Genomic DNA, 18,525 nt, shown 5'->3' with positions numbered 1-18,525 from the left:
GTGAAAAGATCCTTTTGGGGTCTTGGACAGAGGTCAGAGGGAGGTGTGGCCGCACGTTTTACATTTCCCATGGCGGCAAGGGAGGGTCAAGGGTGTGGAGCGTGGGTTGGTGGGAGGGTGTGGACCGAGCATGGGAGGTGCAGAGGGAATGGTCTCTGCGGAACACAGATAGGGTTGGGGGAGGGAAATATGTCTCTGGTGGTGGGGTCTGACTTTAGGTAGCAGAAATAACAGAGGTTAATGCACTGTATCTGGAGATTAGTGGGGTGGAAGGTGAAGACCGCAGGGTAATATTCTTTATTGTGGCTGGAGGGGTGGGGTAAAGGCGGAGGTGAGGGAAGTGGAGGGTATGTGTTGGAGGGCATTGTTGATCAAGTCAGAGGAAAATTACGGTCCTTGAAGTAGGCCTTTCTGGGATGTCCTGAAATAGGATCCAAAGAGATTAAACAAATATATCACGGACAAAAGATTAACTGGACCAGAGAATAGGACCCCTTAAAGGTCAACAAGGCTGTTTATGGAACCACAGGGGGTGCGAACGATATGTAAATATTTCATGTCATTTTTTTGCTGGACAAGTATATGAAAGCTTGAGAGTTTGGAGAAATAAACAGTGATAACTTGAAAAGTGTCTATGTTACAGAGGAGGTGGGACTGGGTGTCTTAAATCGCATCAAGGTGGATAAAGCCCTGGAACCTGATCAGGTGTATCCTGGAACTTTCTGGAAATCTAGGGAAGTGATTGTTGGGCCTCTCCTGAGGTATTTGTATCGTTGATAGCAACAGGTGAGTTGCCATTATTTTAAAATAAGTGGTAAGGAGAGGCCATGGAACAAGAAAACAGTGAGCCTGAAGTCAATGGCAGGCAAGTTGTTGGAAGGGATTCTGAGGGACAGGATATCCATCTATTTGGAAAGATAAGGAATGATCAGGGAGAGTCAATGTGGCTTTGTACATGCACAAGTGACAAAGAAAATTGATTAAGCCAGGCGGTGAATGTTGTTTATGTGGACATTCAACAAGGTTCCACAAAGCAGACTGGTTAGCAGGGTTAGATAACATGGAATGCAGGGAGAGCAAGCCAATACAAAACTGCCTTGAAGGTAGGAGACAGAGGATGATGATGGAGGGTTGCTTTGCGGACTGGAGGCCTGTGAGCAGCAGTGTGCTGCAAGGATGGATATTGGGCCCTTAAATAAATGACTTGGATGTGAATATATGAGGTATGGTCAGTAGGTTTATAGAAGACACCAAAATTGGAGGTGTAGTGGACAGTGAAGAAGGTTAGTTCAGACTACAACAGGATCTTGATCAGATGGGCCGTTGGAGCAAGGAATGGCAGACGGAGTTCAATTTAGATAAATGCGAGCTGTTGTATTTTGGAAAGACACATCAGGGCAGGACTTATACACTTAATGGTAAAGTCTTGGGGAACATTACTAAACAAAGGGACCTTGGAGTGCAGGTTCATAGTTCCTTGAAAGTAGAGTCACAGGTAGGCGGGGTAGTAAATGCAGCATTCTGTACACTCCCCGTTATTGGTTAATGCATTGAATGCAGCTGTTGTAACGTCATATTGTGGCTGTACAGGGCGCTGATTACAGCCCTTCTGGATTTCTGTTTTCAGTTCCTTTCTCCCTGTTCTTGGAATAATGTTGAGAAACTTGAAAGGTTTCAGAAAACATTTGCAGGGACTTTGCCAGGATTGGACGGTTTGAGCTCTTGGGAAAGGCTGAATAGGCTGGGAACATTTTCCCTGGAGGGTTGGAGACTGAGAGGTGATCTTATAAAATCATGAAGGGCATGGATAAGGTGAGCAGTCAGGGACTTTTTCCCAAGTTCAGTGGGTCCAGAACTAGAGGGTACAGGCTTAATGTGAAAGGGAAAAGATTTCAAAGGGATCTGAGGGGCATCTTGTTCATGTTGAGGGCATTGCAAGTATTGAATGAGCTGCCAGAGGGAAGGGGTGGAGGCTAGTACAATTGCAGCATTTAAAAGGCATTTGATTGGGTACATGAAGAGGAAGGATTTAGAGGGATAAGGGTGAACTGCTGGCAAATGGGACTCCATTAATGCTCTCCGTTATTGGTCAATGCATTGAATACAGAAGCTGGGATGTCATATTGTGGCTAGACAGGACATTGATTAAGCCACTTCTGGAATTCTGTTTTCAGTTTGAATTTCCCTGTTCTGGGAAGGATGTTGTGAAACTTGAAAAGGTTTGGACAAGATTTACAAAAACGTTGCCAGGATTGGAGGATTTGGCCTATAGGGAGAGGCTGAATGGGCTGGGGCTATTTTCTCTGGAGAGTCAAAGACTGAGAGGTGACTGCATGGAGATTTATAAAATCACGAGGGGTGTGGATAAGGTGAGCAACCGGGGTCCTATTTCCACAGGTTAGGTGGATCCAAAACTAGAGCACATGGGTTTAAGTTGAGAGGGCAAACATTTAAAAGGGATCTAAATGGCAACGTTTTCAAACTGAGTGTGGTGTGTGTATGGGAGGGGCTACCAGATGAAGTAGTGGAGGCTGATAAAATCACAACATTTAAAAGGCTTCCAATTGGGTACATGAATAGGAAGGGTTTTGATGGATACAGGCCAATAGCTGGTAAATGGGAATCCATTAGTTTAGGATTCCTCGTTGGCACGGACGAGTTGAACCGAAGGTCTGTTTCTTTGATCCTAATAAATTAAGATGCATTCCTCTATTTTGTGGAGAGCTAGCTGAAGCAAACATAAATATCCTTGGAGCTGAGAAGGTGAAGCAGTGATTTCAACCTGGTGCAGATTTGGTTCCAAGGTCTTGAATTTGCAGAGAGAGAGAGGAATTGTTCACACTGTCACAATTTGTAGTAACTACTTTCAAGTAATTGGCAAATAATACAAGGTGAAAATGTGAACACTATTTTCCTCAGTAAGTTCTGAGCATCTGGAACAGTCTGAACGACACAGATTCGGCAGGTATTCTGAAACAGACTTGGAATTTTACTTTTTAAGGTAAGATTTGGGGGGCCGTGGGCACATGGGAGGGGACTTGGGACAGATTTGCAGCATCTCCAAAGGGGGAGAGTACATCCCCAATGGGCTGAATAGCCCCCAGGCCCTGTGCTCTGTGATACTGCCCCATTCACTGTAAATGATGGAGCTCATCCCAGGGCAGAGAGAGGGAGGAGCCCTCCACTCACCTCTCAATCGGCGCCGGCTGAATTAACGGCAGCTCCAGACCAATAGGAGGAGAGGCTGTGTGGTCCTGCAGCCAATGGGAGTGAGTGAGGGGTGAGGCCAGCAAGACAGCACCTGTCCATGAGCTGTGCAGGTGCAGTGTCACTGTTTGGGGTTGGGAGAGACAGCAGAGACTGGGACAGAGGCTGTGGGACCTGAATTATAAACTCCCGGTAAATTAGAACCAAAAGAACTGCAGAAGATGTAAATCAGAAACAACAACCAGGAGGTTCTGGAAAAGCTCAGCAGGTCTGGCAGTATCTGTGATGAGAAATCAGAGTTAAAGTTTCAGACCCAGTGTCCCTTCCTCAGGGCAGAGGTTACTGAGAAAAAAAAGTCAGTTTATGTGCAGAAGTTAGTGTGGGGGGAGGATAAAAGGAGTAAAGGATAGGTGGGGATAGAGTGAGAAGAACGGTTGGGTAAAGGAGTGGATAACAATCTGTCTGGGGGAGGGTAATTAGCTGTTAATGGAGACTGTTAGTGGCTAACTATAGGTCGTGTGTAATGGCAGACTGTGAGAACTGGTGTGTGGGGTAGGGGGCTACGACATGAGGTTGTTAACTTATGGTTAGCATCACTGAGGTAAAAACAATGACTGCAGATGCTGGAAAGCAAATACTGGATTAGTGGTGCTGGAAGAGCACAGCAGTTCAGGCAGCATCCAACGAGCAGCAAAATCGACGTTTCGGGCAAAAGCCCTTCATCAGGAATCATGAAGGGCTTTTGCCCGAAACGTCGATTTCGCTGCTCGTTGGATGCTGCGTGAACTGCTGTGCTCTTACAGCACCACTAATCCAACTTATGGTTAGCCACTAGCTGTCTCCATTGTGAGCTGTTCCCCACCTATATCACTCCACGATTGAAGCTGCCGAGGACACAAACCTTTGGAATATCCTCCCTAACTCCCTCTCTCCGCCTTAAAGATGTATCTAAAAATCGTTCTCTTTAATCAACATTTCCATCATTCGTGAAGCATTTTAGGAAATTTGTCAATGTGAAAGGCTCCATACAATGCAGGTAGTTGTTGTTATTGTCTGACATCTGGAGAAACAGGGAAGAGCCCTCTCTCTCTCATACCAGATGAACAGCAGCAAAAGCAGGAAGCACTGAGAATGCTCCAGCCCACATTCTGTATCAGATTATTGATGTCAGCGCAGGACCAATAAGAGTGGGGGAAATGGGGCTAGAGGTGCTAGTTGGTCCTTCAACCAATCAGAATGAATGAGGGGCGGGGCAATACTCAACCACATGATAAACTTCACTGACAGCACAGTGTTGTTGTGACCAAGGCTTTGGAAATGTGTGGAGGTGCAGGGCAGGGCAGGGGGAAGGAAAGGCACATTGACCAGGAAGAGGAGGAGATTTTCATGGTATGGGATAAGAGGTTTTCCAGAGCTTAGTGCACGTAGTAAAACACAAATTTAAAAATCCCAAATTCTGCACCATTTTCCCTCCCTATAATGCATTTTGCACTCCCTTAAATATCAACTGTGTTTCTCCGTCCACAGATACCAGTGATCAGTGCCAAAGCCCCATTGCCTGTGGAGAAGGTGATGTTTGACTTCCTTGTATAGCTGCAGTTCGTGTGGTGAAGGTGCTCCCACAATGTGTTTGGGTAAGAGCTGTTATAGATTATTCACTCAGCGACAGTGAAGAATTGACAATATGTGTGCAAATCAACAACAGTTGTTTTTTTTTTAATCATGTTTATAATTCCATAGACATATGCTTGAGAACTTGTGACATAAGGCCACAGCTGGGGATATGAGGTCAAGTGATCAAAAGAATTGCCAAATAAGCAGGTTTTCAGGAATACCTTAAAGGAGGAAAGCAGGTCTGAGGGGGTTAGGGTGGGAATTCCAGACCGTGTTGCCTTGGCAACAGTAGAAACAGCCAGACAGGTGAAGCAATGAATAAACACATCGTTGGGAGTCTGAAAGAAAATGAGTTGTCGAGGTCTCACAGGTTGTGTGGTGCAGGGAGACAGGGATGTTCACAGCCAGGAATTACATCAAGGGTGAGAATTTTAAATTGTTGCTTGTTAATAGGAGCCTTTTGATGGATCAACAAGTTTTGGTACAAGTGAGCACTTGAGCAGTAGGGTTTTAGATACTCTTGAGATTACATGGAAGTTGAATGTGGGAGGCTGGCCAGGAGTGTGTTTGGATAATGAAGTCTGGAGATAACACAAGGATGGACGAGTATTTCAGTAAATGGGCTGAGACTAGGGTGGAGTTGGGTGATGTCACTGATGTAGGAATAGTGCTTTTGGAGTTGGGCTGCTCCTCCTCCTCATCACTCCCCCTCCCCAATTCACAGATATTGTTCCTTGTTCTACCTGTCTGTCTTTTCTGGTTATGTCCTTCTCTCCTATTCTGCTACAAACTAGTATTTGACCCCACCGTTGTTGCAAAAACCTACTCCATCCTGACTCTCCCTATCCTTTCTGAATTCCTTGTACTTGGTGTCCCTTAAGGATCTCTCCTTGGTCCCTCCTGTTTCTCACCTACACACTGCCAGGAGGTGACATTGTCCAAAAGCACCGTGTTAGGTTTCACATGTACACTGACAATGCCCAGCTCTCCCTCCCCATCATCCCTCTCCATTACTCAGTTATCAAACTGCTCATCACACTCCCACTACGCGATTAGCTGCAATTTCCTGCAACGGAACGTTGCAATGGTTAAACCCCTTGCCTTCAGTTGCTATTACAAATTACTTTCCCTTACTGCTGAGCCCCTCCCTCTCCCTGGGAACTGTCTGAGGCAGAACCACACTCTTGACAATATTGCTGTCATATCTGACCCCAAGGTGACCTTCTGATCACACATCTACGCAATCACAAACACCAGGAATTCCAATCTCTTAAATGTTGCTTGTCTCCACCTCACCCCAGCTCCATTGCTACTGAAACCCCTCACCTGTGTCGGTGTTGCCTTAAACTTGACGAATCCAAAACAGAACCCGTGATTCTGTGACTGACCCAGAATCTGGTTCCGGACTCCCTCATGATGGGAAACATCCTCTCAGTATTTACCCTGTCAAACTCCTTAAGTCTCCTGCATGTTACAATGAGATCCCCTCTCATTCTTCCCAAATCCAGTGAGTAGAGTACCAACGTCTTCAGCCTTTTCTTAAAAGATAATCCCTGCAAACCAGGGTTCATCCCAGTCAATTGTCTGTGAAATGCCTCTGATGGAATGATGTATTTCCTTAAATAAAGGGACCAAAACTTCTGTCATTACTCCAGATGTGGTCTCACTCGCTCTTTATAAAGTTCCTCTCAGGTATATACTCCAAACAACTCCCTTTAAACATTCACAGATGTTGTTGGAAATGCGCAGAAGATCATGCAGCATCTGTGAAGAAAAATCAGTTAAAGTTTCGGGTCTGGTCACCCTTCCTCAGATACGTTAACCCTAATTTCTTTTCACAGATGCTGCTTGACCTGCTGAGCTTTTCCAGAAACTTCTGTTTCTCTTCCTGGTTTACAGCATCTTCAGTTGGTTCGGTTTTCATATCCTTTAAACTTGCCCCCTCTCTTCTAGAATTTGTCATTTCCTCCTTGGAAAAAAGATTCACATTTGTTTGGACTCCCCTACCCTGGGAAGAATGAAACCGTGACTAGTCACCCTATCATTGCTCCTCATAATTTTATAAAATTCAATAAAGCTACCTAAAGTGTCCAGTGCTGCAGGGAAATAGCCTCAGCCTATTCAGCCTCACCCTATGATTCACGTGTTCCAATACTGGCAACACCCTAGTAAAACCATTCTGAACTCTTGCAAGTTTCCCAACATCTTTCCTATAACAGGGAGACTGGAATTGAAAGCAGTCTGGGGATTCCAAAAGTGGCCGAGCCAATAAACTGTACAACGTAAACATGATCTCCCAACTCCTATCCTCAATGCACTGCCCAATAACAACTAGCATATCGCACACCACCTTCACCGACCTGTCTACCTTCAACCACACTTTCAAGGAACTATCAACCCACACTGCATGGTCTGTTTGTCTGTCAACACTTCCCAGGAACTTGTCATTAAGCGGTTGAGTCCTATTCTGGTAACATCTTTCTGAAATCAGGGAGACCACAATTGAATACAGTATTCTAAAACTGGCCTCACCAATGCCCTACTCAGCCACAACGTGCCCTCCTAATCCCTATACTCAGTGACAGAATCCCTACAGTGTAGAAACAGGCCTTTCGGCCTGTGAGACCATACCAACCATCGGAACAGCATTCCACCCTAACTCTGTAACCTACCATTACCCAAAGCTCATCCTGCTAACCTGCATGTCTTTGGATTTGTGGGACGAAATTAAGAGCACCCAGTGGAAGCCCACGTAGACACACAGGGAGAATTTGCAAACACCACCCAGACAGTGGAATCGAACCAGAGTCCATTTATTGGTCAGCACATTCCATTAAATGTTAGTGTCCCATATGCCATGTTCAGCACCTGATCTCTCTGAAACTCTACTTTCCAAGAACTAAGCAGTTGTTCTGAGCTCTTCGGAGGGAATTAAGGTCAGGATGAGAAAACAGGAACTGGGTTGAGTTTTAGATCTACAAAATAACTCTCCATCTTCCCACTCTGTCTGTTCCCCACGCTCTGTACCCCCACCCCCCGACGGTCTGTTCTCTTTCTCCCCCCTGTTGGTCTGTCTCCCCCCCCCCACCCCATTTATCTGCCGGTCTGTCTCTCCCCCCTCCCTCTGTCGGTCTCTACCCACACCCCCCGTTCCCCCTGTCTGTTCCCCTCCTCTCTAAACCCACTTTCTGTCCCCATCTGTCTCTGTGCCACCCTTTTCTATCCCCCCCACTGCATGTGGCACTCATCCACAGACTCTATCAACAAACACATCGACTTGGACCCAATATACCGGCCACTACAGTGGACAGCTCGAACTGACAACCGGAAGCGGCAGAGACAGGCCACTATAAGGGGGCATAGCTTTAAATTAAGGCGGGGTAGATATAGGACTGATGTTAGGGGTAGGTTCTTCACTCAGCGAGTCGTAAGTTCATGGAATGCCCTGCCAGTAGCAATAGTGGACTCTCCCTCTTTATGGTTATTTAAGCGGGCATTGGATAGTGGGTTAGTGTAGGATAGTGGAGGATAGTGGGTTCGTGTAGGTTAGGTGGGCTTTGATCGGCGCAACATCGAGGGCCGAAGGGCCTGTACTGCGCTGTATTCTTCTATGTTCTATAAATGCCGGAGGAAACAGCACAGAAGCGCTTCACAGGAGGCTCCCCAGCACTGAGGATGTCACCTCGGCAGGGGACGAAACATTTGCAAGACAAATTCCCAGCTCGGCGAACAGAACCACAACAACTGGAAAGTCCTGCTAAGGTTTGCTTTTCCAAAATACAGCAGCTCGCATTTTTCTAAACTGAACTCCTCAGTCCATTCACCCATCTGATCCAGATCCTCTTCTACTCTGAGGTAATCTTTTTCCCTGCTACTCCACCTCCCATTTTGGTGTCATCTGCCAATTACTTACAATACCTCTTATGTTCACATTCAAATCATGGATATAAATGGCGAAAAGTCGTGGATCCAGCACCGATCCTTGTGAGACTCCACTGGTCACAGGCCTGCAGCCTGAAAAGCACCCTCTGCCTTCTACCTTCGGGCCACTTTTGTACTCCATGCGATCTAACCTTGCTGACCAGTCTCCCATGAGGAACCTTGTCGAACACCTTAATGAAGTCCATGTAGATCATGTCCATGCTCTGACCTCAGCAATCCTCTTTGTTACTTCTTCAAAAAAACTGAGTCAAATTCATGAGATATGATTTCCCATGCACAAAGCTGTTATTAGTATCCAGGATTTAATTCTGTACATTGGGGTCTGCGTTGCCCAGTTATAGGTGTTAATATTCTGAATGAAGTTCAAGGACACCAGCATTTTGTCAGTGAGTCTGTATTGAGTCTTGTTAATGTCACCAACACAGGGGAGTTCCTTTTGAAAGGCAGTCCCAGTATCCCTTGCCCACCAGGAAATAGTGTAAGTGTCCTTACCTCTAGACTAGGAGGATGAGGCTCAGAGTTGAGTAACAGCATCTTTGAAGAGGCTGATTAGTAAACCTGCCCAAGCCTCCAGGCCATACTGTCTCCCAGCTGTCCCTGCCTGAGCCTCCAAACAGAACCTTCCTGTAGTTTCTCTCCTGTCAGACTCTCCCATTGCTCAGTTTGTCCAGGATCCCCTCCTGCTGCTGCACTGATCCTGTCCCTCACTGACCTGTCCATCCTCCAGTGTCCTCCACTTTCATTCACTGTTCACAATCCCATTCACCCAGTCCTCCCGCCCCGCCCCCTCCCATCGACAGAGACGGCTCAGTGGTTAGCACTGCTACCTCACAGCACCAGGTTCCCAGGTTCGATTCCGGCCATGGCGACTGTCTGTGTGGAGTTTGTGCATTCTCCCCATGTCTGAGCAGGTTTCCTCCCACAATCCAAAGATGTGCAGGGCAGGTGAATTGGCCATTCTAAATTGCCCATCGTATTGGTTACATTAGGGGGCATAGGTCTGTGTAAGTTACTGTTTGCAGGATCGGTATGGACTTGTTTGGCCGAAGGGCCTGTTTCCATACGGTAGGGATTCTGATATATTGGGCAGCAGCTACTGTCAATCACCAGGACTCTTGTATGATCGGGAGCACGTGCTGTAGGAGGGGAGACCAGTGCATGGGTGCAGTGCTGGCCAATTGTGGGAGTATGTGCAGTATAGGTCTGTGCCTGGGAAGGAGGCTGTGGGTGTGAGGGGTTAATCTATCAGCAGGACCCAGGGGAATGGCCCCTCTCTTGCTCCCCTGACATGTGATCAGACGATCAGTGGTGCAGCGTTTTGCAGAAAGTTATCAGAACTCTTTTGTGAAGATTCAGGATTGTTATGGAAAGGGACAAGGTTGGGCCTGCAATTAGAATTCTAATTTGGCTCATTTTAGTCAGATGGGTCTTGGCCAGAGTGTGCAGGAAGCAGTGTATGCAGGATGGTTCTCATCAGGAGCTAGGAAACTGAATTCGAAGAGAGAGTGTGTGAGAACTGGGTGTGGAGGAAAGGAGTGGGGGGATGGGTTTGGATTTCAGTTCACAGAAGAGAGAAATTGTGAGACTGAGGTTTAAAGCTTTGGGGGAACAAGGAAACTACAGTTTAATACTACAATTGTCTTATGAATTTTCTTCCTGTATTAACAGTGGTAACTTGTGTGCTCTGTTGTACTGTACTGAAAGGGTGGAGTTGCGGATGAGAAATACAAATTGAACTTCATGTTCAGATCTGATAGTTACTTGATCGGTGCCGATCTGAATATCATTGGCCTTTTCATCTGGAAGGAAAGGTGTGCATTCTGTCCGTGGGCGAATATTTCAAATCTCGGTGTGACTGCAAAAGTACTGAGACACAGCCAAGTCCATGTCAGCATGGTGAGTGTGGAGAGAGGTTTCATTTGTTTTTGAAAGTCTAGAAATTCATGGCACATTTCCCAGGAACAATTAAGCCACAACTTTGCTTTGTAGAAGGACAAGACTTTAATTAACCATGTCACCAGAAAGACACAAGGATACCTGCACCATGGGAAACACTATGAAAACGGGATTGTTGTAAAGGGGTTCATTCTCGATCATGGATTGTAATCCATTGGCGTTGTCACGTCGGTTCCAGCGCTGTGGGGAAACACTGGAAATATGATGAATGTAATGTAGGTTTCAGTTATTAAACTGGAAGAAGTGCAGAACAATTTACAAGGATGTTGCCAGGGCTCAGGGGTCTGAGTTATAGGGAGAGGTTGGACAAGTGAGGATTTTATGTTTAGAGCAGAGGAAACTGAGGGGGTTCTTTTTTAGAAGTGTATCAGACAATGAGAGGCAAAGATAAGGTGAATGCACTCAGTCTTTTTCCCAGGAACTCAAGGATTAGACGGCTTGATTGGATCAGTTTAAGGTTAGAGGAGAAAGAATAAAAGGGAAGCTGAGGGACAACTGTTTTACACAGAGGGTGGTATGTATATGGAATGAGCTGCCAGTGGAAGTGGTTCAGGCAGGAACACTCTCAACAGGTAAAAAACATTTGGACAAATACATGGATAGGAAAGGGTCAGAAGCAAATGGGCCAAGTGCAGGGAAATGGGGTTAGTATGGATGGACATTCTGATCAGCATGGGCCAGTTTGGGCCAAAGGGCCTGTCTCTGCTGTCGGATTCTATAACTCTAAGTGCATTTGCTATTTCTCCCCCTAACTCTGTTGGTATCCTGGGATGTATTCCATCAGGGCAATGAGACTTGTTTACTTTTAGCTCCATTAGCTTTTCTCTTTCACAATAATGGTTATTATCTAGGTCCTCACCCTCCTTAGTCTCCTTATCCATTACTGCCATGCTCTTCGTATCCTCCACTGTGAAGACTGACTGCTGTGTACTCATATTCCTGAACCCTGCTGGATAGGAATAACTAGGCACAGAACTGGGAGAGGTCTTCTTTGAGTCTTTATTGATGAGACATGGCAGTTACCTGGATAGTGTACATGCAGAACACCTCCAGGCAGCATCAGGTAACTCCCCACCTGTCCGATGTGCCGCTCCCATTGTGGTTTGGGACTTTGAATGGAGACTGTCTCTCAGTATTATCTCCATGGCAACGACAGTTAGAAAGTCTAGTTCAGTTCAGCACTTTGTGGTTAAACCACACACCCCTCCCCCACGCCCCCGTGGCTCCCTCAAGTATCTGAAAGGCACTTCAGTTTCAGTGGAGCTCTCTATCAGGATTCTGATGTGGAGGAGCCCGTGGTGGGGTGGGCAAAGTTAAAAACCACACAACGCCAGGTTATAGTCCAACAGGTTTATTTGGAAGTACAAGCTTTTGGAGTGTACTGTGATTTTTAATTTAATCAGGATTATCTCTATGGTAACAGTTAAGTGCTTCAACAATTCCAGAGGCCATGTGTTCCCCACACAATAGGTTCCCCTCTAGCAGTGTAAACTGCTATTCTGGCCCTGGGGATAGCTACTCATTCACTTTTCTCCCCCAATCCTATCTCGCTTTCTGTTGATCTTTAAAGTTTTTCTAAGCTCCTAGTTTCTCCTTGGTCTTTGCCAATCTGTATGCATTCTATTTCAGTTTGATAGACTCCCTTATTTCCTGAGCCACCCACGGCAGATTATTCCTTTTTCCAACAGTCCTTCCTTTTCCCTGATATATAATTTTGCTGAGCACTTCAAAAAATGTCTTTGATATTCTCGCACTGTCCGTCAACTGTCCCACCCTAAACTCTTTGTTTCCAGTCTACATTAGCCAACTCCTGCCTCATCCTATTGTAGTCTCCTTTTGTTTAAGCACTGGATCTTGGGAGTGGATCTAATCTTCCAGCTTTCCATCTGTGTTCTAAGTTCAACCAGACTTATCACAAGTCTGTTTATCAGATTACGAGGGGAGGCGATGTTTCCTGGGACTTTTGGTTTTCATTGTCAGAGATCTTGGCTTTGTAATAAAGTACAGGATAGATATTCACAACAGAGTATTCTGGACGGTGTGAATATACGACACAATCTAAAACCATAAATCACTGTCTCCCCTTAGTTTAAAATTGCTAAATTATGATTTCCTACACGCTTCCTCACTATCTAAGCTTGGAATGCTAATCCACCTGACTATCTGTCATTTTCCGAAAATCTCTTTCGGTGAAGATGATGAGTTTTGGATTCAGCTTTCCAGTTATTACCGTAAGAAGATAAGCATTGGGCCCAGGAGAGGCAATGCAGCCCTTTGAACCAGCTCTGCCATTTAATACGGTGATGATTGAGCTCAGCTCGGTCTCAGCTGGATTTTCCCTCCTGCTCTCTCTCACCCTTCAACTCATTGCAAATTCAATGTCTGTATCTCTTCATTAAATTGGCTCATTGTCCTGGCATCCTCTGCATTTTGAATGGGGAATTCCACAGATTCACAACACATCGAGACAAGTACATTCTTCCTCATGAGAATATAATAGAGTCCCAATAGTGCAGAAACAGGGTATTCATCCATCGAGTCCACACCAACCCTATGATGAGCATCCCATTCAGATCCATTCGTTCCCTGTAACATTGCATTTCCCATGGCTAATTGTCTAACCGGCACGTGCATGGACACTGTCAGCAATTTAGCATGGGCAATCCATCTAACCTGCACATCTTTGGACTGTGTGAGGAAACTGGAGAACTGCACGAAACCCATGCAAACATGGGGAGAATGTGTAAACTCCACACAGTCGCCTAAGGTCCCTGACGCTGTGAGGCAGCAGTGCTAGCCACTGAGCCACCTCTGCTTAAAACCTTATTAACCTCCCTATCCCCCAGTTGGCTGAATCTATGTTCCTTACATCAGAAATCAGGTTGTCTAAGCTAATGTCTCAGTAAATCCCAGTGACAGCTCACATGTCCTGTGTGTCTGAATGGGGATCCGATACAGAACATCCTCCATTCACACTTTTCATTCACGTTCCAGAGACAGGGCTCCAGTGGCTGCATGAGGACTGCACTCCCAAATTCCGAGGCAGGAACCGCACGTCTGTGGGTAAACCTGGCACTGCACAAGTACAGAATGTAGGTGAGCTTTGGAGCATGTGCTTTGGGGTAACTGGTGGAAAGTATTTCACACTCTGATTGTCTGGAGGAGGAACGCATTTGCTTGTAGTATTGATCTGTTGGAGGGTCAAAGTGTCAACCACACCCACATGGGACCAAGTTACATTCCCAACTTGTCATAACACTGGAATCTACCAATGAGAAACAAAGAAGAATCTGACCCATTCTCCCAGACTGAAGGTTCCTCTTCTGTCCAGGATCTGCCACCTCCCTTTCTGTTTCCTTTTGTTTCATTCTGCTGTTACATTATTGACTTGCAGCAACTGAAGGGAAAGGAAATGAACCCAGAAAGGGTGCAGAGTCTAACCAAGGATGGGAAGTGGTGGCATAGACCTGTTTATCAACAACTCCATGAGAATGGGGAGGGTGTACATTAGGGGGTAGTAGAGTCAGAATGGTGGGAGAGAGGAAGTGGGCTGGAGGGTTACAGCTTTGGGGGAAGAAAGGGGTAAACGATATTCCAGAGAAACTAGAATTGTCTGTTCTGAATTTCTAATCTGTACATATTCCTTTACACAGAGTGCTAGATGAAGATTTGCAGACTGAAATCTCAACATCATTTGCCGATCATGATAAAGTTACCCAGAATTTGAAGAACCAAAGATGGAGAATTACTCAGCCAAAATCCTGCAACACTCTCCCTCCCAGCATTGTCGGTCTCTCTGCGCCAAATGGACTGTGAATGGTACAAGACAGCAGCTCACTACCATCTTCTCAATGGTAACGAGAGATGGGGAATAAATGCTGGCTGAGCCAGTGATGCCCATATCCTGGAAACGGTTTCTAACTCTCGTTGCTGAAGCCCAATTGATGTTCCTGCAGGATGAAGAGGGAGGCTGAGTGCATCCTCCAGGAGGCAGTACCATCACATTACCCCTGCCTACACCCACACAGTAACACCACAACACCACTGGAACAAAAGGCAGTGAAGCCAAAGGGGGACTTGGATATAGTTCTTCGAGTTAAAGTCATGAAAGAGGATTGGAACACAGCAGGAACAGGAGATTGAGCTGGATGGTCAGCTGTTTCCCCTTGAATGGTGGAGCAGGATTGAAAGGCTGAATGGCCTCCTGCTGCAATCTACCAGGTAGGAAGAAGGGGGCAGGGATTCTCCAGGAGATTGCACGTCCACATCAGTTTTCAGTGAGGGATGGTTGGATGGATTTTATTTAACACTTGTCTTTAACACAAGGTTTGTGAATTTGGTTTTAAAATATTGTAGCTATTTATTCCACAATAAATAAAACTAAAAGAAATGAAACTATCTGAATATAACAGTTTTTAAAAATATTAAACGCCTTGTAAAACAAAATCCTGTCTATTCCCGGACACCATCACTTTCCAGTTACTCAAGCTCCAGGGAAATATTCCCTCCTTGTCTGAACCTTTTGGTTTGATTTCACTGCTTTTCAGTTCTCCTTCTGTGAGCTATGAAGTGTTCTTTTTCCCCCCCTTTTCTCCTACCCAAACATGTTATCACACAAGCTGAGCAACCTTCCCACATTCATCATTACACCATTTTGGGTTTTGTCAATATATAATCACCAGCAGTAAACCACCCGTGTAACCAATTGAATATTTACAAACAAAGCTCATTACGGGCAAAGCAAACCATTACAAATGACAGATTGGGAATGGACCAAATCAATGTAGAGTTAGGGGTGAGGGGGCAGCAGTGGAGATAAAGCACTGTATCCCCTGCGATGCCCACCTCTACCAAAAGGCATCGAGAGCATTGATACATACCAAATGCTCCTTCTCCAAGGACACCCTGCTTTATCCTCAATCATAGAATAGAATCCCAACTGTGTGGCAGGAGAGAATTGGCCCATCAAATTCCACCAACCATCCAAAGTGCATCCCACCTGGAGCACTCCACCCTTGTAACACTGTATTTCCCATGGCTGATCCATAGCAGTGCTACAGTCACAATTTAAATCAAAACACATGATCCCTGCTCACTGTCACGTTGCTGTTTGTGGAGACTTATTGCCCAGAGAGAGATCCTGAGATTCAGAAAGAGACAATATAAATTCAGTCAACTCCAGCCGAGTTAATGTGATTAACAACAACATCAATACTCCAACAGTGCCATCAGACCTCGTACCTACTCGATCATTTACGATTTTTAACCCATGGGATGTTTGTTACCACCTTCGATGACAGCCATAATGCTCTGACCACTTTGACGGAGCCAGTGCAAGTCAGTTCTAATAGTTATCAATAGATTGAATCTAAACAGGATGCCCCACAACAGGAAGTGCTCTGACACTTAATGCCCGTCAGTCAAGGTCATTTTCCTAAAACCACTCACGTCTGGCAATACCATTGAAGATATTTTACACAGTAACCTTTCAGTCTCAATTTCCAGTTCCAGTCCATGAAGCAGCCAGGAACATGCACCAGTGAATTGAATTCTAACAGCAGCATTGCCCTGACAGGAGAGATTGAGGAGCTTGAAGCTGTCTTCTCTGGAGTATCTAAACATGAAACACTTCAAAGGAACAAAAATCTTCAAGAGCTCGAGAGGATAGATACAAGAAGGATGTGCTCCTAGACTGGTGTGCCTGGAATAAAATAAACACTAACTACGGTATCTTTACCCAGCATCCCCTTTATCTGCATAAAAGTTTAATATGTATTTGCTGCTCTAATTGCACTGCCAGTTTTAACTGTTGTAATGTTGATGACTATGCAAATGTATAAAATATAATTTAATCCATCCCAAAAGCTCTCTGTACCTGTGTCTCCCTTGTGTTCTCCAAGACCCCCATTCAATCTGACCTCTTTACAAACCCTGCCCGGATATTTCCTTAGAGGGCTCAGAATGAAATATTCACAGAATTGTTACTGTGCAAAAGGAGGCTTATTGGCTCATCAGCTCTCCAAAGGATCACCTCACTGAATGCTATTATTCTCCATTTACCCCAAAAACCTTCCCATTCGTCCTATTCCAATAACACCAGCGAGTTCACAAGTAACCACAGTGATTGGATTTGTTTTGTTTGTTCGTAGGATCATGGCATCACTTGCTGGCATAGCATTTGTCATCCATTCTAACGGCCCAGGAGATGGTTCAGATTCAACCACGTTATTCAGTGTCTAGATTCACATGTAGGCAGGACCAGGTCAGAATTAACAGTTTCTCAGACCCAATGACATGAAGAGATGATTTCTGGCCTATTATCTTATTTCCAAAATGATAATGAATAATTTTTGCAGTTGAATTAAAGGTGAAAGACCAAAATGTGTTTTATTCTGATTGAGCACATCCTCATATTTTCTCAGTTGTTATTGACAGTCTCATTCCCCTCGCACCAGAACCTGCTCCAGAGAGTGTTACAGAAAAGGCAGAATGGTCAGCTGCAGGTTGTCACCTGACCGGTCACTGGACCCAAAGGTTCACTTTCCACTGATGCTGCCAGATCTGCTGATTTTTTTCCAGCATTTTCTGTTTTTGTTCCTGATTTCCCAGCATTTGAAGATGTTTCGTTTTTTTAATATTGATCTTGTCTGTTGCAGAGGAGTTTATTGATGAGTTTGGAGGTTTTGAACAGTGCAACTTAGGCCACAAATCAGCCATGAAATATTGAATGGCAGAGCAGGGTTGAAGGGCTGAATGGTTTCCTCCTGTTCCAATGAAAGTTATCCATCTGTAGCTTGTGGTAACATTTTCCCTCACTGCTCACTTCACCTCCATGTCTAACACACTGTTACTGACTGAACAAACCTCCTGTGTTTGAATGAAACCTGCTCATGTTCAGTGGCTCCCTCCACTGCCACCCGGATTTAACTCTCATCATGGAATGCTGTCTTGTGTTACTGCGGGAATGCACACAAGGACGAATCCTGGAGTCTGTATCCCGTGGGATCCAAAATTCCCGTTTATTTCCGTCTTCCTATTTAATTCTGGCATTGAACTCTCGGTTTCAATCCATTCTCCTGTCATGCTCTTCAACATGCCCATGTGGGTGGACTAGAGGCAGCTGGCACCTGAGATTGTGGGGGAGGCAGATTCAATCAGGGATTTGGGAAAACACTCAGACAATGACATATCCATCTGATTGTTGACTCAGACAGATAGGCAGAAAGAAAGATGCACATTTAGATAGCACCTTTGATGACCCGGGGCAATGAAACATGGTTCCAACCCAATGATTTCAACCTCAAATCTCTGAAAACACAGACACAAAGCTTCCTACTTGTACCAGGTTGTCTCTCAGCCTCCTCTTTTCTTAAGAGTTTTAAGCTGTTAAGTTTTTCCTGGTGATTATAACCTCTGTGTTTCTGTCAGATTTGTGACTGAACCTTTATTTTCCTGTTGTGAGTGATGCTAGTACCAGAAACAGTTCCTGACTTGTGAGGGGTTTCGGTTGGAGTATTTATATTTACACATTCATTCCCACCCTCACATACAGTGTGAAATGATGTAAAACTGAAGGAAAGGATTGAGTGAGCACCCACAGAAACACATATTATGTCTAAGTGCTCACGATTTTGGGATGAAGGCTCAGAAATACTTGACTCTGACGCAAATCCTCTTATTTTTCAAAATAAAATCTGGGGGTAACTGCAGCCAGAAAAATTTCCAATTATCTCATGAGGAAGAGAATTCAAAACTCGTGCCACTGACCCGGGGGCGCAGTGAAGTCACAGAGGTCTGGAAACCATC

General features: G+C 45.2%; 1 long non-coding RNA gene across 7 annotated transcripts in view; it reads left to right on the top strand.

The window, feature by feature from the left end:
- The window catches only part of LOC140484543 (uncharacterized), a 40,249-nt gene extending 25,135 nt beyond the window's left edge, over window positions 1-15,114 (top strand). For 2 of the 7 annotated variants that reach the window (XR_011962274.1, XR_011962268.1), the window contains 5 exons: window positions 644-786; window positions 4,735-4,841; window positions 8,076-10,659; window positions 13,714-13,815; window positions 14,373-15,114. This is a non-coding gene — a long non-coding RNA (uncharacterized lncRNA). The remainder of the gene's footprint in view (window positions 1-643; window positions 787-4,734; window positions 4,842-8,075; window positions 10,660-13,713; window positions 13,816-14,372) is intronic. The other 5 variants (XR_011962271.1, XR_011962270.1, XR_011962272.1 and 2 more) reach the window with 5 other exon arrangements.
- Window positions 15,115-18,525: the final 3,411 nt, after the last annotated feature.

Source organism: Chiloscyllium punctatum, chromosome 13 (assembly GCF_047496795.1).
Source record: "Chiloscyllium punctatum isolate Juve2018m chromosome 13, sChiPun1.3, whole genome shotgun sequence".
NCBI lineage: Eukaryota > Metazoa > Chordata > Chondrichthyes > Orectolobiformes > Hemiscylliidae > Chiloscyllium > Chiloscyllium punctatum.
This window is presented reverse-complemented; position numbering and strand designations above follow the sequence as displayed.